Here is a 21,859-nt window from a genome sequence, read left to right as displayed (position 1 = left end):
AGTGATCAGTTGATTTTTTTAAAGCTATGATTGTGTTAAAGCTATTAAAGGAGGAGATGACAGTAATCCATGACACCCAGCCATGGATTAGTTGATTATAACCTATCACCTGTGGTCACCTGGAATGAAGTACCACACTGACTGGCTGCTGCAATGGACCATTATGGGAGCACAGGAATATAAGGTGGGCTGTCTGCCACGAGCTACACTGAGTAACTTCAGGAAAGAACATGACTCACACAAGACACAGTCAAGAAGCTAAGGAATTTCTGATATCTCTCAAAAAATTCCTATCACTTATAACTACAGAATTGATATAGCCAGATATCACACAGAGGTTGCTAAATTACAAGGTTGCTCAGAATGTGGTCCCTGGATCAGCAGCACCAGCAACAGCTGGGAACTTGTTGGAAAAGGAGATTCTTGGGCCTCATCCTAGAAATATAAAAACAGAAAACTGGGAATGGGGCCTGGAAATCTAAGAAGCCCTCCGTGTGATTCTGATGCATAATAACTTTTGAGAACAATTAAATGTTCCCAATACTCCACCAAAACCACCTGCAGAGCTCTTTTGTAAAGGAGCAAAACAGAATTATAATGGCAACATTTGGGAGAATTTAGATGGCTCCAAGTACTCTAAATACTCAAACTACACTGAGATCCTCCTTGGCCAACTTATGTCCAACTTATAGCACCTCCTCCTGCCATATCCAGCGAGGCTGGTATGGGTTTACTTGAAGGTTTGCCTGAACTACTCAACTCGCAACAAATGGAAATTCTCTTCATGCTCCATTCCTCCCACTTGTCACTGCTTCCAGCTATGACTGGTGTCAGACCCCAGCAGGGCTCCGTTGAGGCAAGAGCAATGCCATTCTCAGGAGAAGGCTAGTAAATAATTGCAAGGGTTTTGCTCATTATTTCCCTAAATAAGGGGCAAATGCATAGAAATAAATTCTGAACATACTAGTCTAGGCAAGATAGAATATTACCTTAGATCAGGCTGGATTTATGGATACTGTTATAATTATTAATAATTTTGAATTCAAATTGCTGCTGAAGCCCCTGGGGACAGTTCTCATTGTTTGCTCTAAGGTTGACTAAAATGTACATTCAAAAATGATCTACAGGGTTTCCCTGGTGGCGCAGTGGTTGAGAGTCCGCCTGCCGATGCAGGGGCCACGGGTTCATGCCCCGATCCGGGAAGATCCCACATGCCACGGAGCGGCTGGGCCCGTGAGCCATGCTGCTGAGCCTGCGCATCCGGAGCCTGTGCTCCGCAACGGGAGAGGCCACAACAGTGAGAGGCCCGCGTACCGCAAAAAAAAAAAAAAAAAAAAAAAAAAGATCTACATAGCATGAAGCTGAAATACACAAAAATTCTTGATGTGATATAGAAAAATCAATCTCAAGTTTTAAGCAGAAAAAGAATGAATTCATTATGTGCAACATTCTTGCTCACCTCCTGACTGTGCCTACCTATGACTAACATGTGTGCATTGCTTTGGGATCAACAGCATCTTCAAAAAAATCTTCTTTCCAGGCTGGGAAGGAAGGAGGGGGATGTTACTTTTGGAACTGGGATTCCTGACAATGTTTGTGATCATAGGTTTCTAGGGTGACAGGCCATGGAACATCATATAAGAATCAGAGGCAAAGTAGAATTCTTACCATAATGTAAAATTCTAGCAGCAGAGTTAGAGTGGTGATAGGAGTGATTTAAAAGAGAAATCTGGGGTAGTAGCTTAACCTTTCAGGGGATTCCAAGGAATGAATTAGAGCAAAATGATAATAACACATGAGTGATAAAACCCATTGGTGGCATAACACAAGTCACAATGATGTCATCATGGCTGCTCACCCGATTCCCAAACTTGAGTCTGTCCTAAACCCACAGTTCTTTGTATATAGAGGAAGCCAGCCAACCTTGATGAAAGACCTTGTGGTATCACAAACATATCCCATAAATCTTTCTCTCAGTCTCCTTCAAGAGTAACTTTGACTATTTACCAAGGTAACTGTGCAGCTGTAAAAGGGAAATAGCTGGATCTTTCAGGACTTATTGGCCCCTGACTCTAAAGTAACACAGTCCAGGATGTCACAATTATATACCCAGCAGAATAGGGACATATTAAAGCGAGAAGACAATTGAATTTTGGGGTCTAATTCTGCTACAGTGGTACCTGTGGGTCTGCAAACCCATACTGTGGTTGTTTCCACATTTTCTGCTTATAGAGATGACTGAATGTCCATGTTGTCTCCCTGATGCCCCAAGTGAGAGTTATTATGCAACAAAGGGCTCAACAAAACATTTTGAGCTTCCTGTCCTTATCCAAAGTAAAGGTGCACGCTGGGGGAGTTGCAGAGACTAGTCCAGCATCACAGGTTTAAAATGTGTAAGGTGTTGTGGCAGTAGCTACTACTTGTCCCCCAGTGGCTGTGCTCCCCTTTTCTCTCATAGAAGTAATATCTCCAAATTTTAACTAGGAAAATAGCCACTCAGAAAACAGGTTACATTTTCCTGCCATACATATTGTACCTAGGTACAATCTGACTAAGTTTGGGCCAATGGGATGTGAATGAGAATGATGAGAGCAATTTCTGGATCTTGCCTTTATAATGAAGTGATGTGTCTACCCCTTCTCCTTTTCCCCTTTGTGCCAGCTGAAATGCACACCAAGATACCACCTGAGTGACAGTGTAAGAACAAGATAGGAGTTAGGTCAGGGATAGTACCACTATGCCAGCTCTAGTCTGGTTATACCAGGACTTTCATTTAGTGAGAAATAAATTTTCATCTTGTTTGTGCCTGTATCATTCTGGATCTCTTTCCAGCAAACGAACTCATATGCTTACAAACACAGGTAGTGATTCCTGTCATATCCCCATAAAAAACAGCAGCAGCAACAACAACGAAACCTTTCTTTGGTTTGTGCAGATGACCGCTGGGTCTTGGAGAATGTCAGTGGATTACTGTAAATTTAAACAAGTGATGATTTTAAATGCAGGTGCTATTCAATATGATCTCTTTAGTTGAGTAAGTCAACACAACCCTGCTACCTGGCATTCAGCTTTGTTCTCACAAGTGTCTTCTTTTTTTCTTCACCCCAATAAGCAGAGAGCACCCAAAGGAGCTTGCTTTGACACATTCTATTTCAGGTGTATGCAATAATTTAGCCTTCAAGGATTTGATCATCTCACCCTTCTATAGAACATCATGCTGGTCCACTACATCAATGGTGTCATGCTGATAGATGTTGAACGTAGGAATTGACAGACTGTAGATGCATTGAAGAGATTTATGCATGCCAGAGGATGGGAAGTATATCCAAGAAAAATTTAGGAGCCTGACACCTCAGTGAAGCTTCTGTGGGTCCAGTGAAGTGGAGCACACTAAGATACTTCTTTCAAAGTGAAACGCCATTTGCTTCACTTTGCACCACCTACCACAAGATTATTATGAAGATTGTTTATCCCAAAAGTATTGAATTGGATTAAATAAATTTAATTGAAGAGAAAGGGAAGGTAAATAAAGTCAGGGTTCTGATCCATATTGAGTCAACTTTGGAAATGTTTTGGGTGGTTATAAACAGCTTGGACAAATGAGATATGTGAGAGACCTTATGCTCTGCATAGTTTAAATTAATTGCATACAGTATGGGATAAGAAAGCCATCAGTCACTTGCAGTATGAAGAAAATTTATTATTTGCCTAGTTAGAAGGTAACTTTATCAAATGTAGGATATGGAAGTCAAAGATGCAAGGAGGAAATGTGCTTGGTGAAATGAAATGAGAAACTAGACAAGCAGAATGAGAAGAAATATGAATATATAAGCTTTTTTTAAAAAAAGAACTGAAAGAACCCTCACACTTTGCTTGGAAGATAAAATGGTGGAAATGGTCTGGTGGTTTCTCAAGACGTTAGAGTTATCATATGGCCCAGCAATTCTATTCCTAGGTATATCCCCAGGAAAATTGAAAACATATGTTCACACAAAAACTTTTACACAAATATTAGTCACAACATTACTCATAATACTCCAAAGGTAGAAACAACTCAAATTTCCATCACCTGATGAATGGATAAATAAATATGGTATGTTCACACAACAGAATATTATTCAACCACAAAAAGTAATAAGTACTGATAGATGCTACAACATGGAAAAACCTTGAAGGTATTACAATAGAAATCATATGCAAAAGGGCATATGTTGTATAATTCCACTTATATAAAATGTCCAGAACAGGTAAATCCATATAGACATAAAGTAGATTCCAGGAGTTGGAAAGAGGAGAGAATGGGAAGTGATTGCTAATGGGTATAGGGTTTATTTTTGGCGTGATAAGAATATTTAAGAATTAGATAATGATGGTTGCACAACTTTGTGAATATAGTAAAAACTACTGAATTGTACACTTTAAAATGGTGAATTTTATGGGATGAAAGTTTTATCTCAATTTAAAGAAGAAGTGGCAAATGCAATTGCAATCTCTTTTCTTGCCTTGTGTGATATCACGTGCTTCTGGTTTTCCCACTACTTCTTTGGCCACTCTTTATAAGTTATTGTGCATGTTTCTCTTCTTTTGCCATCCATTAAATATTGGTTCTTCTCAGGGTTCTCTCCTAGGCTTTCTTCCTTTCTTCTGTTTTCTCCTTATACAATCTCTGTTGGGTAGTAAGGAAGTCATTGCTTTGAAGAGTTTGACATGCACCAATGTCATTGACCACGATTTAGTTAAATAACCCAGTCTCCCAATAACATGCTTCAGATTTCAGTTACACAGTATATTAACTGTGAGTAATTGCATAAAATATAAACTTCACGGCTAGCTCCACAAATCCCTACGTAAATAACAGACGTGCTTCATAATCAGTGACCAACCACATCACTTCTTTCAAAGTCTGTTGGTGATTGCCATTGTACATCAGTTATTCAGTTCATGCACAGACAGCAAAGCCTGTAGTTGGGTTGTCTCCTTGTCTCTTGGTGATAAACTCGTATGACATTTAACAAAAATGAATAATAGAAAAAAATGAAAGTTCAGCAAAGAAATTAAAAGTGATAATGCAGAAGTGAAATTGGGTGTGATTAGATTTGAAAATGGAGACAGCAGAATAAAGCCAGGATGAGACCTGGGCTGCACGGAGCCACTGAATGAACAATATTGAAAAAGTCTGATAAATCAAAAACAAGGTAAAGTGGCTTCAATATTGTTTAGTTTAAGTTGCCTTCAGAACAAGAAGCTGCTAATGGTGGAAATAGAGAATTTACTTCTACTTTGGATTGAAGACTGTAATGAAAAAATCCAATCAGTTTAACTAGCATTTAGGCCAAACATTAAATTTGGGTGCTGCGCTGAAAAAAACAGTAATTACAAGAAGACTGAAGAAGAACCTTTTACTGACAGTAAAGGCTGATTTCATTGTTTCAGAAATTGGCACGATTTTGCAGAATTCGAACTGAAGGCAAATGAAGTTACGAGAGAAATAGCTGATTGTGAGAATGTTGAGCCTGTCACTGTTCCAGAGACTCTAGACATGCAGCCACAGAAATTTCATAAAGGGAACATATTAATATAAATGAGGAAAGTGGCTGTTGACAAAAAGAATGATGTCCCAGAGGAAGTGACACTGGCAAAAAAAACCCCCAAAAACCTTCATATTAAAGGAAGTCATGGGGATATTTCACAGCACTGAAAGTGCAAAAGACAAAATGTTGGAAGCTGATCCAAACTTAGTAAGGAGTATGATAATTTGCCAAGGCATAGAAAAGATGTTTACTCTGTATCTTCTTTTAAAATTAATTAATTAATTTATTTTTATTTTTGGCTGCGTTGGGTCTTCGTTGCTGCATGTGGGCTTTCTCTAGTTGCAGTGAGTGGGGGCTACTCTTCGTTGCGGTGCACGGGCTTCTCATTATGGTGGCTTCTCTTGTTGTGGAGCACAGACTGTAGACATGCAGGCTTCAGTAGTTGCAGCACGTGGGCTCAGTAGTTGTGGCTCGCGGGCTCTATAGAGAACAGGCTCAGTAGTTGTGGCACACGGGCTTAGTTGCTCAGTGGCATGTGGGATCTTCCAGGACCAGGGATGGAACCCGTGTCCCCTGCACTGGCAGGTGGATTCTTAACCACTGCGCCACCAGGGAAGTCCCTCACTCTGTATCTTAAGTTATATGATAAGAAGGCAAAGACTATTTAAACTCCTTTTGATAAGTTTTGTACAAAGAAATAAAACACTTAAATTCTCAATATTTCTAATGTTTTAAATTTTCATGTACTAAATATTATAAAACTAATTTTTTTCAATTCCCCCAAATAGAGTTTTTAACGTTTTGATTAAAACATTTTAAAGGTCACAGACCAATTGTAATTCTTCCTATTGATTATTAAGATCACTGCATGGTTTCAGCTTGCAGAGTTATTTTTATGGTCCTGAACTACCATGCAAAGTGGGGACTGCCTGTATTCATTATGACACAGATACCGAAAACTCAACTCAATCTAGCTTAAGGGAAAAGAGGCATTGTTTTTTAGCTCACATTTTGAAATGTCCAGGGTAGGTCTTATTTCAGCCATGGCTGGATTCATGGCTGAAATGACATAAAAAGAACTCAGCTTTTCTTCACCTCAAACCTATGTGTTGGTTTTCTTCTCAGGCTCTATGTGATGACCTCCAGTGGCTGTCACTCTCATGGTAGCAAGATGGCTGCTAGCTCTAGTTTCTTATTTTTCCAGGTTCTAGTCCAATGGGATCAAACAGAATAGGCCTTCTTTATCAGTAGCTCCTGTACAAGTTTTTAGGTTCTCACTTATTTTACTAGCTTAGGCTGCCACTCCTATACCCCAATCACTGTGGCCAAGAGTATGAGATCTTCTACTTGACTTAGATCTGGGTCTCCTATTCTATCCTTGGGGCCAGAGAGGGACCCCTACTCAAATCACACAGACTGTTGGTGAGGAAGTGCAAAATACTCAAAAGAAAACCAAATGTGTTGGCAGACAACATAAATGTGCAGGGCATACTCCCTGGACATCATCCACTCCTACAGCTTTCATTATCCTCCATTTGAGAGTGGCTCTAAGATCTGTCTCCAGAAATTATGACCTATATGCCCAACTCCTTGCTAGACAGTTCCCCTTGGGTTCATTGCAACCAACTGAAAATCCACGTATCTGAAGGTGAACCCATTTCTCCTCACCCCCAGCCCCAGCCAAATCTATGTCTCCTCTTGGTTTCCTATCTCAACCAGTATCATCACTCTCCACACCAGTTTTTCACGCTAGAAATCTGGGACGTAGCTTGCCTCCTGACTCTCCCTTACACTTGATTAAAATCCATCACCAATAAATTCTTGTTAATTGTACCCCTAATATCCTTGAAATCAACCCACTTCTTTCTGTCCATATTTCTCTTACCCCATTTCAGCTCCCATGTTTATCTCTTGACTGCACCACAGTGATACCATATTTTAACTTGATGTCCAGCCACTTTTTTATTGTGGTAAAATACGCATAACATAAAATTTATCATCTTAATCTTTTTCAAGTGTTCAATCCAGTGGCATTTAAGTACATTTCTATTGTTGTGCAACCATCACCACAATCAATCTCCAGAACTCTTCTCATCTTGCAAAACTGAAATTCCACACACATTTAACAACACCTCTGTATTCTCCCCACCCTGCCCCTGGCAACCACCATTCTACTTTCCGTCTCTATGATTTTGACTACTCAAGATGCCTCCTGTGAGTGGAATCATATAGTATTTGTCTTTTTGTGATTGGTTTATTTCACTGAGCATAATGTCCTCAAGTTTCATCCATGCTGTAGCATGTGTTAGAATTTCCTTCCTTTTCAAGACCTAGTAATATTCCACTGTAGATCTATCACATTTTGCTTATCCACTCTTCCATCAGTGGATGAGCAACTTGGGTTGCTTCCATATTTTACCTTTTGTGAATAATGCTGCTATGAACACGAGTGCACAAATAGCTCTTCGAGAGCTGCTTTCCATACTTTGGGGTATATGCTTCTAATTTAATTTTTAATGAACTTCCATACCCTCTCCCATAGTGGTGGCACCAATTTACATTCCTACCAACAAAGCACAAGGGTGCCAACTTTTCCAACTCCTCACCAGCTCTTGTTATTTTCTGTTTTTTGATAGTAGCCATCCTGATGGGCATGAGGTGCCAGCCGTGGTTTCTGTCTTCTAAACATTTTTCATCCTGTAGCCAGAATGACCTTTAATAAGCATATGGTGATCATGTCACTACCCTGTTTAAATCCTTCAGTGGCTCCTCCTTGCCTTCTGGACAGTCTGGCCCCCTTCACATGTGTCACAAAACCTCTCATGATTTCCTCCCTTGCTTACTTGTCTAGCCTCCCTCTCAACTGCTCCCTTTTCCACGTCTTCCCTTCTAACGCATTTCCCACTTGTTACACACACATGTACACTCTGCATTTGTCACTCTGAAACATGCTCAGGTCTGTGAAAATGCTACATTTCCCCTCATCCAGCACCATTTCTTCTGTCAGATGCTCTTTCCTCTTTATCACCTACTAGCTCCTTCTTATCCTTGAGATCTCAGAACAGACAGCATATTCTCCAGGAAAATCCCCTTCATAAATTCCGTCTGCCCAAGCTATGTCAGCACCCCTACTATGTGCTCCCAGAGCACTCTATTCTTGCCCTAACATAGCATTTCATCACATTCTATAATTGTCCGCTTACTCATATTTTTCTCAGGTCCTGTGCTGTCCAATATGTAGCTGTTAAACACTAAGAATAACTAGCGTGACTGAGGAAGTTAACTCCTAATTTTATTTAATTTTAATAAATTTAAATTTTAAAATGACTGGGTCATTGATTGAAAAATTATTAAGTATATTTAGAACAACTTGGATATGTATCTACTTTTTCAACTGTAAGTTCATTCAATCTAAATATAGTTTCAGTAACAGATGAAAATTAAGCATGTGAATTGAGATGTGCTGTAAGTATAAAACAGTCTCTGGATTTCAAAGACTTATACAAAATTAAAAAATGCAAAGTATCTCATTAATAACTCTAAGAAATTGATTACATGTTAAAATGATAATATTTTGATGTGTTAGTTTAAATAAATTCTTAAAATTAATTTAAATTGTAATCTAATCACTTTTAATCTGGCTATCAGAAAATTTTAAATTATATATGTGGCTCACCTTATATTTCTATTGGACAGCACTGACCTCTACTGTAAGTTCTGTGGGGACAGGAATCATGACTGTCTTATTTACTTATTTAAAAAACATTTGTAACATTTATCATGTGTCAGGTATTACTCTATACATTACTTACAATTATAAGCATTAACTTTTAAAATTCTTATTACAGTCTTTTTAGTATTATCATTATCTACATTTTACATATGAGGAAATTTGCACAAAGAGATTAACTTAACTAGTTGAAGGTCACAGAGCGGACCTTGTGGAGATAGTCTGTAAAGATCCAGATTCCACACTCCGTAATTTTGTTATGCTGTCTCTTGTTCATTCTTTTATTACAAGTGTCTACCCAATTAACAACAATATGCAAGTATTCTTCTTCAATCAATCAACCTGTTATTCAATAAGCATTAACAGAATGCTTATGTGCCAGGTATTGTGCTGGGTGGTACGGACCCGGCTGTGAATGAAACAAAAGCTTTAATTTTAAAGAAACTCTATTCAGTAGCGATGACAACGATATGAGACAATGATAATACAGAATCGTATTAAACAGAACAATTATACAATACAAATACACTATTTGAGAACACATGAAGTTGCACCTACCTTAGCTGAGAGATGAGCAATGTGATGGGAAGAGTGAGAGAAAACCTTAAAGGATAATTAGGAATTAGCTACATGTGGGTAAGTGGGAGTGGTTGGTAAAGCAAGTACTATGCAGGGGGGACCAGAGGAGCAGAGGAAAGAAATAGCCTGGTGTTTGCCGCTGAAGTGGTTTAAGCCGAATGAATAACAAGTTCAGATTTAACTCCATGAAAGATCACACTGGATAAAGTTGGAGAAGAAATTGGAAGGAAGAAACAGTATTATACAGCAGAGAAACAATGAAGGTCTGCTGCTCTGATCCTGAGCATAGATGATAGCAATTTAGGTTAAAGTAGGGGTAGTGATAAAGGAGATGCAATTTAGAGGTATTTAAGGGGTAGAGTAGACTTAACCTGATGTGTGATTGGAAGGCGGATGGTGTTTGTTGCAGATGTTGCAAATTACTTAATATCTGTTTTCACTTTCTTCTTGGTTTTTTGAGGTGCCAATGTGCCCATCTTGAGGCAATGGATCTTGATGGGGTAATACAATCATAGCGATCCTGTTCCCCACTTTCTGGTCTCCCCTGCAGCTGGGTCAGTCATCTGGCTTGTCTGACAAATGAGCTGTACAGAGAAGTCTGCTCGGAGGTTCTTCAGGGAAAGCTTTGTTTCCTGGTGGACTCATGGCTGCTGCTGCTTTTTTCTGGTTTCCTGAAAGAGAAAATGATGCAGCTCTGTCTTGATTCCATTGGGCAATGCCAAGTGAATTGAAAAAATATTATTAGGCATTTTAAAGTTATTGAATCAACACCACAGCCACCTACCTTGAACCTACATGTTATGTGAGAAACATAAGGCAATAGCACTTAAGCTGCTGTTAATAAAGGATGTGTAAATTGAGTTGTTTACTACTTGTAGTTGAACACATGCCTCTTTGATAGCGGGTTAAATGAGAGTTGTCAAGGCTTTTCCCTGGTTTCTGACTTAAGCGATTGGGTGCATCACTGGAAAGCCTGGGGGGCAGGACAGGGTTAAAAGGAAATTTGTTGAGCTAAAGATTGTTTATGCTAAATGTGATGGGAGTGGGTATATCCCAGTGACAAGTAGGCCATTCAATATACATGTGCAAAAATCGAGAGAGAGAGACAGAGAGAGGGAACGAGCTCTGGCCTGGAGACACAGACATACGAATCATTAACATATTAGTATAACAGGTCAATTTACCTAGGGACATAAATATATAATAAAAGAAAAATATATTGCTAATGAAATCATACCTTTCTAGTATAAATATGACTTCTAATTCTCAGCCTTGCCCTAAAATGTGTAGGGATCCAGGCTGCTGGAGCTGGGATGTTATCTGGCTCGTAGTTTGAACATACAGTATGACATCACTTAAATATAGGATGAAAGCACGTAAGAAAAGAATACTGACAGTGGCAGTATCTTGATTAAAGTTCCCCAAAAGCAGGCCCTGGGACAACAAACCAAGTAGTTCTTTGGGAGGTTATCCCAGAAAACATAGGTAGTGGAATGGTGAAGTGATACGGGAAAATAAAGGAAGTGAATAAAGGATGTGTTATCAGGTACCACTGTGGGTACCTGGAGCTTAAAACTGCCAGAGAAATCATGAAGCCACTGTAGAACATATACCTCAGAGTTATTCCACTGAGTGCGAGGGAGCTGGGAGCTGGGTATGTATACACCAACTTTCTTTTCCACTCAGCTTTACTGAGGCATAATAGACAGATAAAACCGTAAGATATATAAAGTTGTGTCCACCAATTTCTGTCAGCCATTGATGAGGGCTGCTCCCATGCACATGGGCAGAGCAGGCTCTACAATGAGATGCATGTGCTGGCAGCTGAAAGTCTGGTCAGCATGCGCTAAATGGCAAGGTCCTAGGGGCTATGGGAAGGGTATCAACAGCATCTAAGATGGAGCATAATTAAAGCCAAGAAGGCCATGGGATACAATGGAGGCAGCCAGAAAGGAGTAAGAAGAGTTGAAAGAGGAGGCGAGACAGAACCTGTGGAAATTTTCTGAGCTAAACAAGGCGTCTGCAGTCACTTGAGCATTCCAGCAACCTTGGGCACCAGCAAAAGGGGTTATTAAAAGTGCTCACCAGCTCTAAACATAAGGGATGCTATGTTATAGAAGTGCCATTTTAGTGGCATTTGAAGAGCAACTCCTGCTTTTACTACTAACTCTTAATTCTGAGTAAACTAAAAATGCATTTTCCCCTCTTAACAAAAAATAACCCTTGGGACTTCCCTTGGTGGTGCAGTGGTTAAGAATCCGCCTGCCAACGCAGGGGACACAAGTTCGAGCCCTGGTTCCGGGAGATCCCACATGCCGCGGAGCAACTAAGCCCGTGCGCCACAACTACTGAAGCCCGTGCGCCTAGAGCCCGTGCTCCGCAACAAGAGAGGCCACTGCAATGGGAAGCCCGTGCACCGCAATGAAGAGTAGCCCCCGCTCGCCGCAACTAGAGAAGGCCCACGCGGCAACGAAGACCCAAAGCAGCCAAAAATAGATAAGTTAATTTATTTATTTTAAAAGATTTATTAAAAAAAAATAACCCTTGAGAGAAAATGAAACAAAACAACCAAAAAACTGCCCGTTGCTAAAATATTTTGCTCCATCTGTTTCAATGGAAGGAAAATTTTTTCATAAGAATTCTCTGGAGACTTTGAAAAGTGAACAGAAAGTATTCATATTTTTTGGTGATAATTTGTCAGTGGGTGACATCTTAGGTTCAATGCCAATATATTGATGATCTTGAATGTAAATGACCTTCCTAGGCCAGAAAATGCTGTGAAATCCCTGGAAGGACTAGTACGTTATGATGTGAATTATAAGGAGCCAAAGGGGTGGCCCATCTGTAATCAGAAATGAAAATATCCTGCAGGCAGTCTTGTTTTTCACAGTGTGCTTGGAAATGTTTTTTTGAAGAACCAGAGAGTCTATACGCAGTCATATTTATTTCTCATTGTGTTGGAGCTTTCACCATGCAGGAATCCAGAAGAGGATTATATTAAAGGGCGGCTCATGTGCCCTGAGGATTTAGAATTCATCAGGCCCAAATGACCTTGCACGTTATACAATGTGTCCAGCGTCAGGGTCAAGCTTTCCTGCTCACTTCTCAGAGGCTTTCTATGAATGAAAATGACCCCTGAATATGACAGAGAACTGAGAGAGTTGGTTGATCCAAGAATACTTTCTTCCAGAGAGACTATATTCTGTTAGGTCTGGTTATAAAACACAAAGAAATTTAATTGGCTGTTCTGGAACATTTTTCTTGTAATAGCCCATCTGGCATGGTGATGTTTGAAATGCCATTGTAGGATAACATGGTACTGGTCCTTGAAGTAGCATAAAACCTGATGTATGTGGAACATGCTGTAAACACCACAGGGAAAGACTTTTTTTTCATGGAAAAGCTCAGTTTCCTGTAGCACAATGACCTGAGTGCCGAGGACACATAACCTTTTTTTTTTTTTTTTTAAGAAAGCAAATACACTACCAAACGTAAGGTAGATAGCTAGTGGGAAGCAGCCGCATGGCACAGGGATATCGGCTCGGTGCTTTGTGACCGCCTGGAGGGGTGGGATAGGGAGGGTGGGAGGGAGGGAGACGCAAGAGGGAAGAGATATGGGAACATATGTATATGAATAACTGATTCACTTTGTTATAAAGCAGAAACTAACACACCATTGTAAAGCAATTATACTCCAATAAAGATGTTACAAAAATAAAAGAAAGCAAATACAAAAACCCCTAGTTCATTCTCCCTGAATAACTTTCCCCAAATGGTGATGAGAACATAGCAAAATCATGTACAAGTTAAATAACTGTGATAGCAGCTTCTAGAAGGTTGTGACTCAAGTAAAAGCATTACAATATGCATGGTTTTCAAGCAGAAACTGTTATAATTGAAAGAATTATTGAGCCATACCTACTATAAACCTCCCAGTTTCCTGCTTAAAAAAACAAAAACACATAAGACAAACAAAACAACCACAGACACCAGACTAGCGACACTGGCATTCAGCAGAGTCGGGAAGTGTAAGGCTAAAGCCTTGACTTCTGCTCATCCTGTTCGGGTCCCTTGAAAAATGTCCTCAAGGAATGAAGAGTTTGTTTTGAAAACATTTGCCCAATAGCCTAAAAGTTCCTCTCCTGTTCCGCTAAATGATGCTGACTCAAGCGTCCTCTAAAAAAGACTAATATCTAGATTTTTACCTACTCATCTGGTGGGACTGACAAATTTACAGTTCAGAAGGAAAAAGAAGACATTTAAGAAAGAAGAAAGGGACAAGATAAGCATTTCGGGAATTCATTTAAAACATAAATTCTGACCCAAAGTACTGTATTTGGGGAGAGGATGAGAGGAAAAAGGAGGACTCGTCACTACAGTGCTTCTGTTTTGCCTCTTCTGCCCACACACGATTTTAATCCCAGGACCTTTCCAAACTTATAGCCCACCCTCCACTTCTCATCAGAGGCCAACTGCCTCTTCAAATCTCCTCCGTGTTAAGGGATTAATCTAAGTTAAAGCATTAATATATTCATGTACCACACCTCCAGGTAATGTGTTTGCATTTTAATAGGAAACTTCTGGAAAAAATGCATTTTACCAATGGAATCATTCAAATGGTGGGAATTGTGGGTAGCATAGCAGGCCATTGAAAAAGATGCATCTGGGGTGGGGTGGTGGGCAAGTCTTTCTGCAGCCAAGGAATTCTCCTCTGAGCTTGGGGAATCTCCCTCTTCTCTAGCAAGTCTGCTCCTGTCCCAGAGGGAGACTTTACCCCCTTCCTCAAGGTTACATGCTGCAAGTTGCTCACTGCAACCCAGCCATGACAAATGGGTCAGGAAAAGAGTGATCAGTGTCTGCGTCCTGTACATATTTCACCAAGACCTGCATCAGTGTTCTTAAAATAGGGTTTCCCAAGGTATGTGTTGCAAAATTATATAGGAGAATGAATTTACATGATCAAATAAGTTTGGGAAATGATTTGTACCATGCCATCTCCTTGGAGGGTTGTGCTAAGAAATCCTATAGTAAGTGTCAGGGTCAGGGATTTTACCTCCCTTCCAACTAACAAGATAGCTTGTCCCCTTTTTATGTATGCTGGGGGAAGACATGAAACTCCTGGGTCAGAGACAAAGACCTTTATTACAGCAAGTAGCATGAGTAGCGTGTTTGCCTTTGTTCCCCTCGTCCCCCAAAGCCTGGAAGGAAATGCAGAGGGGACCCAGTGGATGCTGTGGATTTGTGTTACAGATGAGGAATTCACCTAAGAACTTGGGGAGTCTACCCCTTATCTCAAGTCTGTTCCCAGAGGGAGACTTTACCTCCTTCCTTGAGGCTGCGTGCTGCAAAGCCTCTCACTGCAGTACAACCATGACAAATGGCCCAGGAAAGGAATGATCAGGGTCTTGCAATGTTGGCACAGCCAGCAAGAATGTACAGGGATGCCCAAGGACTAGAGCAGGTTGCTTCTCCTAATAGTAAGTAAACTTGCTTAATTCTGTTAAACCCAGAAATTCCTAATGTGTATGACCAGACAACAGCATTCAGTGGAACATATTTTGAGAAAGTTGATTTCTATTTGTTCACACTTTTGGACTCCACATGGTGGAACTGGGTCAGAGTGTTTCATTTTACGTTCCTCCATGGGTTTAAAAAAATTTTTTTAATAGTATCAATATAAGGGAGAGGCTTTCCAATATGGGACCAGGCAGGTATTTTATTTTCAGGATTTACCATTTCCTTCCAATCAGTTTTCCTTTGAACCAAGTCTGGGACTCACATACACTATTTTTTTCTGATCAAGGTAATCACTTCCAAGACCAAATAGGAATGGCTGTAGATTTCTCTATTATTAATCATAGTCCTAGTTTTATCATTTAGGCTTCTGTTGAGCAGGATCTCCTCTGGAATTTTAAGGAGCACTTCTTTTCCAGAAGGTCTATTCCATTATGTTTGGTTTTAATCTTTCTGTTAATTTGAAGAATCTTTGAAAATATAATCCCTTTAACAAATTTTGATGATCAGTCTTTTGGAAAGGAAGATACTTACATAGCTTAGTTTTTGTAACTTTATTCATTCCTTGGCCACTTTTTTTCATTCTTATGTGTGAACGCTGACCATGCCTCTGCTCTTTCATCCTTATCTCTCCCAATTACGGGGAATTCTTCTGGAAGTTATCTCTTCTCGTTCCACATCTCTCTCTCATTCTCCTCCATTTCTGCTGGTCTGGATGCCTATTTTAATTAAATTACCATGTAGACTTTTTCTTTTCTGCTGAACTTCACTCCAGGAACATGCAATTGATGACCGCTATTCTCTAGCTTCTTTCCTCAAACTTTATCTTGACCATTTACAGTCTAAGTGTCACCCAAATCCTCATGAAGGTGACTAAAGAGCAGCCTCTTCAGCCCCCTTTACTCATTGTACCCACATGATTTCCTTTTTGTTGGCAAGTCTTTTGCTATTTTGTAATGGGGAAAAAACATGAGCTGCTTTTTCAAATCTTGTGTTTATATTCTCAACCAAACATAGCACTAGACTTTCTCTTTTCTTTGGCTTTAATTAACTGGAATCTGTGTCTTCTGTCAAAAATTCAAATTTTGGTATAAGAGACTTTCACTCCTATTTTGTATTATAAATGATCATTCTCAGTTTTCTCTGTAACAATATTTCACATGTTCATATAGAAACTGGGCTTAATTGCCGTTGCAATATGATATTCTCTTGAAATCAGAGGGTGGTAAGCATCTGTTTACTCATAACTCTGAAAATGGAAGTCGAATCAAACATTTGTGATAAATCATTAGCCATGAATCAGCCTTACATATTGTGAGAGTGAATGCCATTTTCTCCTGGAGTTGCTGATCATTGCAAGGTGTTAAAATATTACAAAATGACTGTGTACCCATATTGCAGTCATTTAACCTGATTCTTCTTTGCCATTTCCTGCTCAGGAAATTGGGCTCCATCTAACTGCACAGCTGGTTTGGCTTTAGAAACCTCACATTTCGACCCAAACGATCAGGCTGGTTGTACAGCTAGGCAAATCCATGGGTTTCAACATAAAAATCTTTAGCATGTGCCCCAGTGATGTGAGGGAATCAGACTTTTTCTGAGTGTCTCGTCAATTAACAGAAAGATAAGGAACCACCACCCTAGGAGCTGTTCAGGAGGAGATGTCTTTAACAAGACTGGTAGATCTGGCCTCACACTGAATGTTCTCCTAGTTTTCAGGAAATTATTATTCGGAAACAACTGAAACTTAAAGGACATCAGTACATTTCTACTTTTATATTTTCATGGGAAGACATTTTTAGTTCTGATTTCTCTGATCCCTCACCAAAAAGACATACTACTTCTGAAAGTAGGAAGCTAAAGTAATCAGGAAGAGGGAAGACTTTCGGGGTGAAGATAAAATTCCTCCCACCCATAAATTAGAATGACTTAGTACCAAAAAAGATGAAAAAACTTAGTTTATGAAATCACGAGGGCAGGACTAGGATGAAGAGTTCCACTGACTACTTTGTGCTAGGCACAAGTCCAGGTGCTGGAGATTCAGTAAGGAAGCAGAGAGACAAAAGGCCCTGCCCTCACAGAGTTTACATCCTAGTGGAGGGAGGTGGATAATAAACCATGAAATTATATTAGACAGTGACAGAGCTAAGGAGAACAGTAAAGGCAGCAGAGGAACTGGAATGTTGGGGGGCGGGCGGGGTGTGGTACACTGGGTGGTCGGAGAAGACTCCACTGAGAATGTGGCCTTTGAATAAAAGTCTGAAGCAGGTTCGGGAGAGAGCCACACACAGAACTGGAGCCATGCGTTCTAGGTGGAGGGGGAGCAAGGCCTTGAGGCAGGATCGTGCGTCTAAAAAGTTAGAGGAGCAGAAGAGAGGCCAACTAGGTGAAGCGGCAGAGAGGAACAAGCAAGGAGGTTGAAGCAAAGAAATGAGGGAGAACTGCAGGCAACCAGGGCAGGAGGTAAGTTGACAGAGGCAGATGATGAAAGGCCTCAGAGGTCATTGTAAGAATGTTGCTTAGGGACAGACACTGTTCCTGCTTTCTCAGAATTTATCATCTGGCAGGGGAAAAATACATGGATGATTGATGATAAAATGAGATGACTATTAAAGGTAGGAAAGAACAGGGTGTTATGGAATCATAGCACGCTTGGTCCTAATGTACTGGATGGGTCTCTTCCGTGAGGAAAGTGTGTTTATGCTGAGACCAACAGGATGAGCACGAGTTAGATGCCTGGAGGTGGTGATGGCTCTGGGTGTGAGCTGCAGCTGTTTCTGGGGGCACGAGCAGCAGCAGTGGGAATAAAGAGCCCTGAAGCAAACATATCAGGAAGCGAGAAGAAATCTGTTATGACTAAGGCCGAAAAGAAGCGGGACAGTGCTGCAAGATGAAGCTGGGGAAGGGTGGCCATGGCAGGAGGCAACTAGATTATAAAAAGAGTTTGGATTTCACCTGAGAGCACTAGGGAGCTGTGGAATATTGTAAACAGGGAGATTACGTGATTGGGTCTGTCTTTTGAAAGATCACTCTAGGTGGAGGGTGGAGAGCAGATTGAGAAGAGCAAGCTGTGAGAAAGGGGAACCAGCCAATATTCTCCTGCAGTGGCACAGGGAGGATGGGACTTGGGACTTTCGGACTTTGCTGGTGGTAGAAGGAATGGAGAGATGGGAAACACTTGAGAGACATTTATGGACGAGAATAGATAGGACTGGGTGATTGACTAGATGCGGCGTTGCGGGTGGGCAAGTTTAAAGTGGAGAGAAGGATCAAAGATGTCATTCAAGTTTCTGGCTCTGGCAACTTGATAGATCGTGGTGCCATTGACTGCAAAGAGGGGACAAAAGAGAAGGAACAAGGTCAGAGATGGATTTTGGCTTTCGGAACGTGCCATTCGTGTAACCCAAATAGCATTTGCTGTATTTTTTCCTGTAACTCCTTTCCCTAACTGAAAAATTTAAAAAGATCTAATTGGATTATTCCTTGACTGACTTAGATTAATCTTTATGCTTTACTATAGGAATGTCATTTCAAGGTAGCATTTCCTACAGATCTTTCTGTAAATCTGTATAGTTATTAGGGACTTGGTTTCAGACGGAATCACACAATGATGCAGGTTGTAACATAGCTAAGCATGTGGCGCCACCTTCAGGACAGTTTATTAAAAAGTTATAAAACCAAACAGATTGAAAGGGAAGCTTCTGTCCCAGAATTCTTTTCTAGGGAGTGAGTATGACTCCATCTTGTTTGGTAATAAGAACCTAAAAAAAACGTTTCTTCCAAATTCAATTGTATGCCTAAATTCTTGTCTTCCTGAGAATTATAGTGCATCACAGGATATAGGAAAGACAGTGACCATTTTTCCTTTGAAATCATTCCAGTTTGAAAGTGCCTGTGAGCTGGACAACTGAGCTTTGCTGTGGAAAAGCCTGGAGAGGGAAATTAAGGCAGCATCCCTTCAGGTTTCCTACCTTGGTGCCCAGATTCTCTGGAGCTTTTCCAATTTCATGTCATATATTTATGTTCTCCACTAGGTGCCTCATTAAATGCATAGCCAAGTGGAATTTAATTCTTATGCATTTGTAACAGTGACAGTTTGCATGAATGTAAAAATTAGAAAAAAATTGTTAGTCTTTGCACCCAAATTTTCTGGATAGGAAATGTAGTATCATAGAGTAATATAATCTACACTTTAAAAATAAATGGTTGTAAATAAAAATCAATATTGTACCATAGCTAAGCACAATGAGGAGGAATAATATAGCTCACGAGATGACTTTTATTTTTAAAATCCTCTCAGCCTTTAATTATTCTATTTGAAGAGGTTCCGCCCCTTCTTTTTGTAGGTTTTGGTTATGAAAACACGCATATATGTGTTTATCAGAAGGTATCTGCCACCTTCGTGTACAGGATATACTGTTTAACCTACACCGAGCATTGAGCACAGTCCCATGAATAACTGGGAGATAAAGAGCTTGGCTTTATATGTGGAGGCAAGTGGTTCCTACCATCTTGTGGCACCCTGCTTGCAAATGGGCTCTCTTCTTAGACTGCTCTCATTAAAAATGCATATCAATTTACATTCCCACCAAGAGTGTAGGAGGGTTCCCTTTTCACCACACCCTTTCCAGCATTTATTGTTTCTAGCTTTTCTGATAATGGCCATTCTGACCAGCGTGAGGTGATACCTCATTGTAGTTTTGATTTGCATTTCTCTAATAATTAGTGATGTTGAGCATCTTTTCATGTGCCTCTTGGCCATCTGTATGTCTTCCTTGGTGAAATGTCTATGTAGGTCTTCCACCCATTTGTTAACTGGATTGTTTGGTTTTTTTTGATACTGAGCTCCATGAGCTGTTTGTATATTTTGGAGATTAATCCTTTGTCTGTTGTTTCATTTGCAAATATTTTACAACCACTATGGAGGTTCCTTAAAACTAAAAATAGAACTACCATACGACCCAGCAATCCCACTACTGGGCATATACCCTGAGAAAGCCATAATTCAAAAAGAGTCATGTACCACAATGTTCATTGCAGCTCTATTTAGCCAGGACATGGAAGCAACCTAAGTGTCCATCGACAGATGAATGGATAAAGAAGATGTGGCACATATATACCATGGAATATTACTCAGCCATAAAAAGAAACAAAATTGAGTTATTTGTAGTGAGGTGGCTGGACCTAGAATCTGTCATACAGAGTGAAGTAAGTCAGAAAAACAAATACCATATGCTAACACATATATATGGAATCTAAAAAAAAAAATGATACTGATGAACCTAGTTGCAGGGCAGGAATAAAGAGGTCGACATAGAGAATGGACTTGATGACATGGGGTGGGAGGGTGAAGCTGGGCGAAGTGACAGTAGCATCGACATATATACACTACCGAATGTAAAATAGTTGGCTGGTGGGAAGCAGCAGCATAGCACAGGGAGATCAGCTCGGTGTTTGCAATGACCTGGGGGATGGGATGGGGAGGATGGGAGGGAGGCTCAAGAGGGAGGGGATATGGGGACATGTGTATGCATATGGCTGATTCGCTTTGTTGTGCAACAGAAACTAACACAGTATTGTGAAGCAATTATACTCCAATAAAGATCTATTTAAAGAAATGCATGTCTTTCCATTAAGGAATTGTGAGTCCCAGAGTTCCTGTTAATCTTGAAAGAGAACACATTAATCTAAATTCAATTTCTCGATAAATGGGGGCCCAGGCCACCCCAGCAGTGACCGGTTTGGGTTTCCTGGGGTTCAAACTAGGCTTATAGCGGGGGGGGAGGGGAAGGGTGGGACATACAAAACATGTGTCCAATAATAGTATCTAATAGTATTTATGTGTTTACAATGTGCCGAGTGCTTTTACGTGGACTATCTCACTTAATCCTCATAACCTATGGATACTTTTTTTTATGAGTGGGTACTTTCATAATCACTTGTGTTCTACAGATCAGGATACTGAAACTTAGAGAGAATTTAAAATAATTTGCTCAAGGCTGACACTCAGTGTTTAGTAAAGCTAAGGAAATAAATTCTAATCCAGGCGTTCTTTCTCCAGAGCCAACAAGCTTGACCAAAACCTCATACTACCCCTTAAAGGGAAAATATTTCACCAAAAGGAAAACAGCCCTAATCAAGAGCCATGCTAATAGTCTGAGCAAAAAATTCAGAGAGCAGAAGCAAGGGCAGAATCTGGAGTGATGCTCTGTGGTACAGAAGTTCCTCTTCCCTTCTGGATTGCTCCAGAATCTTGGCACTGCCTGGGTAGGGGAGCCCTGGGCAGGATACAATAACATAGGGCCTTGAGACTTCTGAGGGTGAGTCTGGGAAACACTGGGACTTGCAGAGATGAGAGGGTGCGGAGCCAAGGAACCCACTGTTGTTTTCTTTCCATTTTGTTTTAGGATCAAGGCTCGAGACAAAGGGCCACAGTCCCTGATAACAGAAGCTACTGCGTGAGGTTAGTAACACACACTTAGCCCACTGAAAAGGAGCAGAAATA

The 21,859-nt window shown here is 40.3% G+C and overlaps 1 long non-coding RNA gene across 3 annotated transcripts in view; it reads right to left on the bottom strand.

Moving 5' to 3' along the window:
• Positions 1 to 3,724: 3,724 nt before the first annotated feature.
• Positions 3,725 to 21,859, bottom strand: part of LOC115849335 (uncharacterized) — a 209,005-nt gene continuing 190,870 nt past the window's right edge. For all 3 annotated transcript variants that reach the window (XR_009564590.2, XR_009564588.2, XR_009564589.2), the window contains one exon: positions 3,725 to 10,511. This is a non-coding gene — a long non-coding RNA (uncharacterized lncRNA). The remainder of the gene's footprint in view (positions 10,512 to 21,859) is intronic.

The sequence above is a fragment of the Globicephala melas genome, chromosome 7 (assembly GCF_963455315.2).
Source record: "Globicephala melas chromosome 7, mGloMel1.2, whole genome shotgun sequence".
In the NCBI taxonomy this organism is placed as follows: domain Eukaryota; kingdom Metazoa; phylum Chordata; class Mammalia; order Artiodactyla; family Delphinidae; genus Globicephala; species Globicephala melas.
The sequence above is the reverse complement of the archived record's forward strand: the minus strand, read 5'-3'. Positions and strand labels throughout refer to the sequence as shown.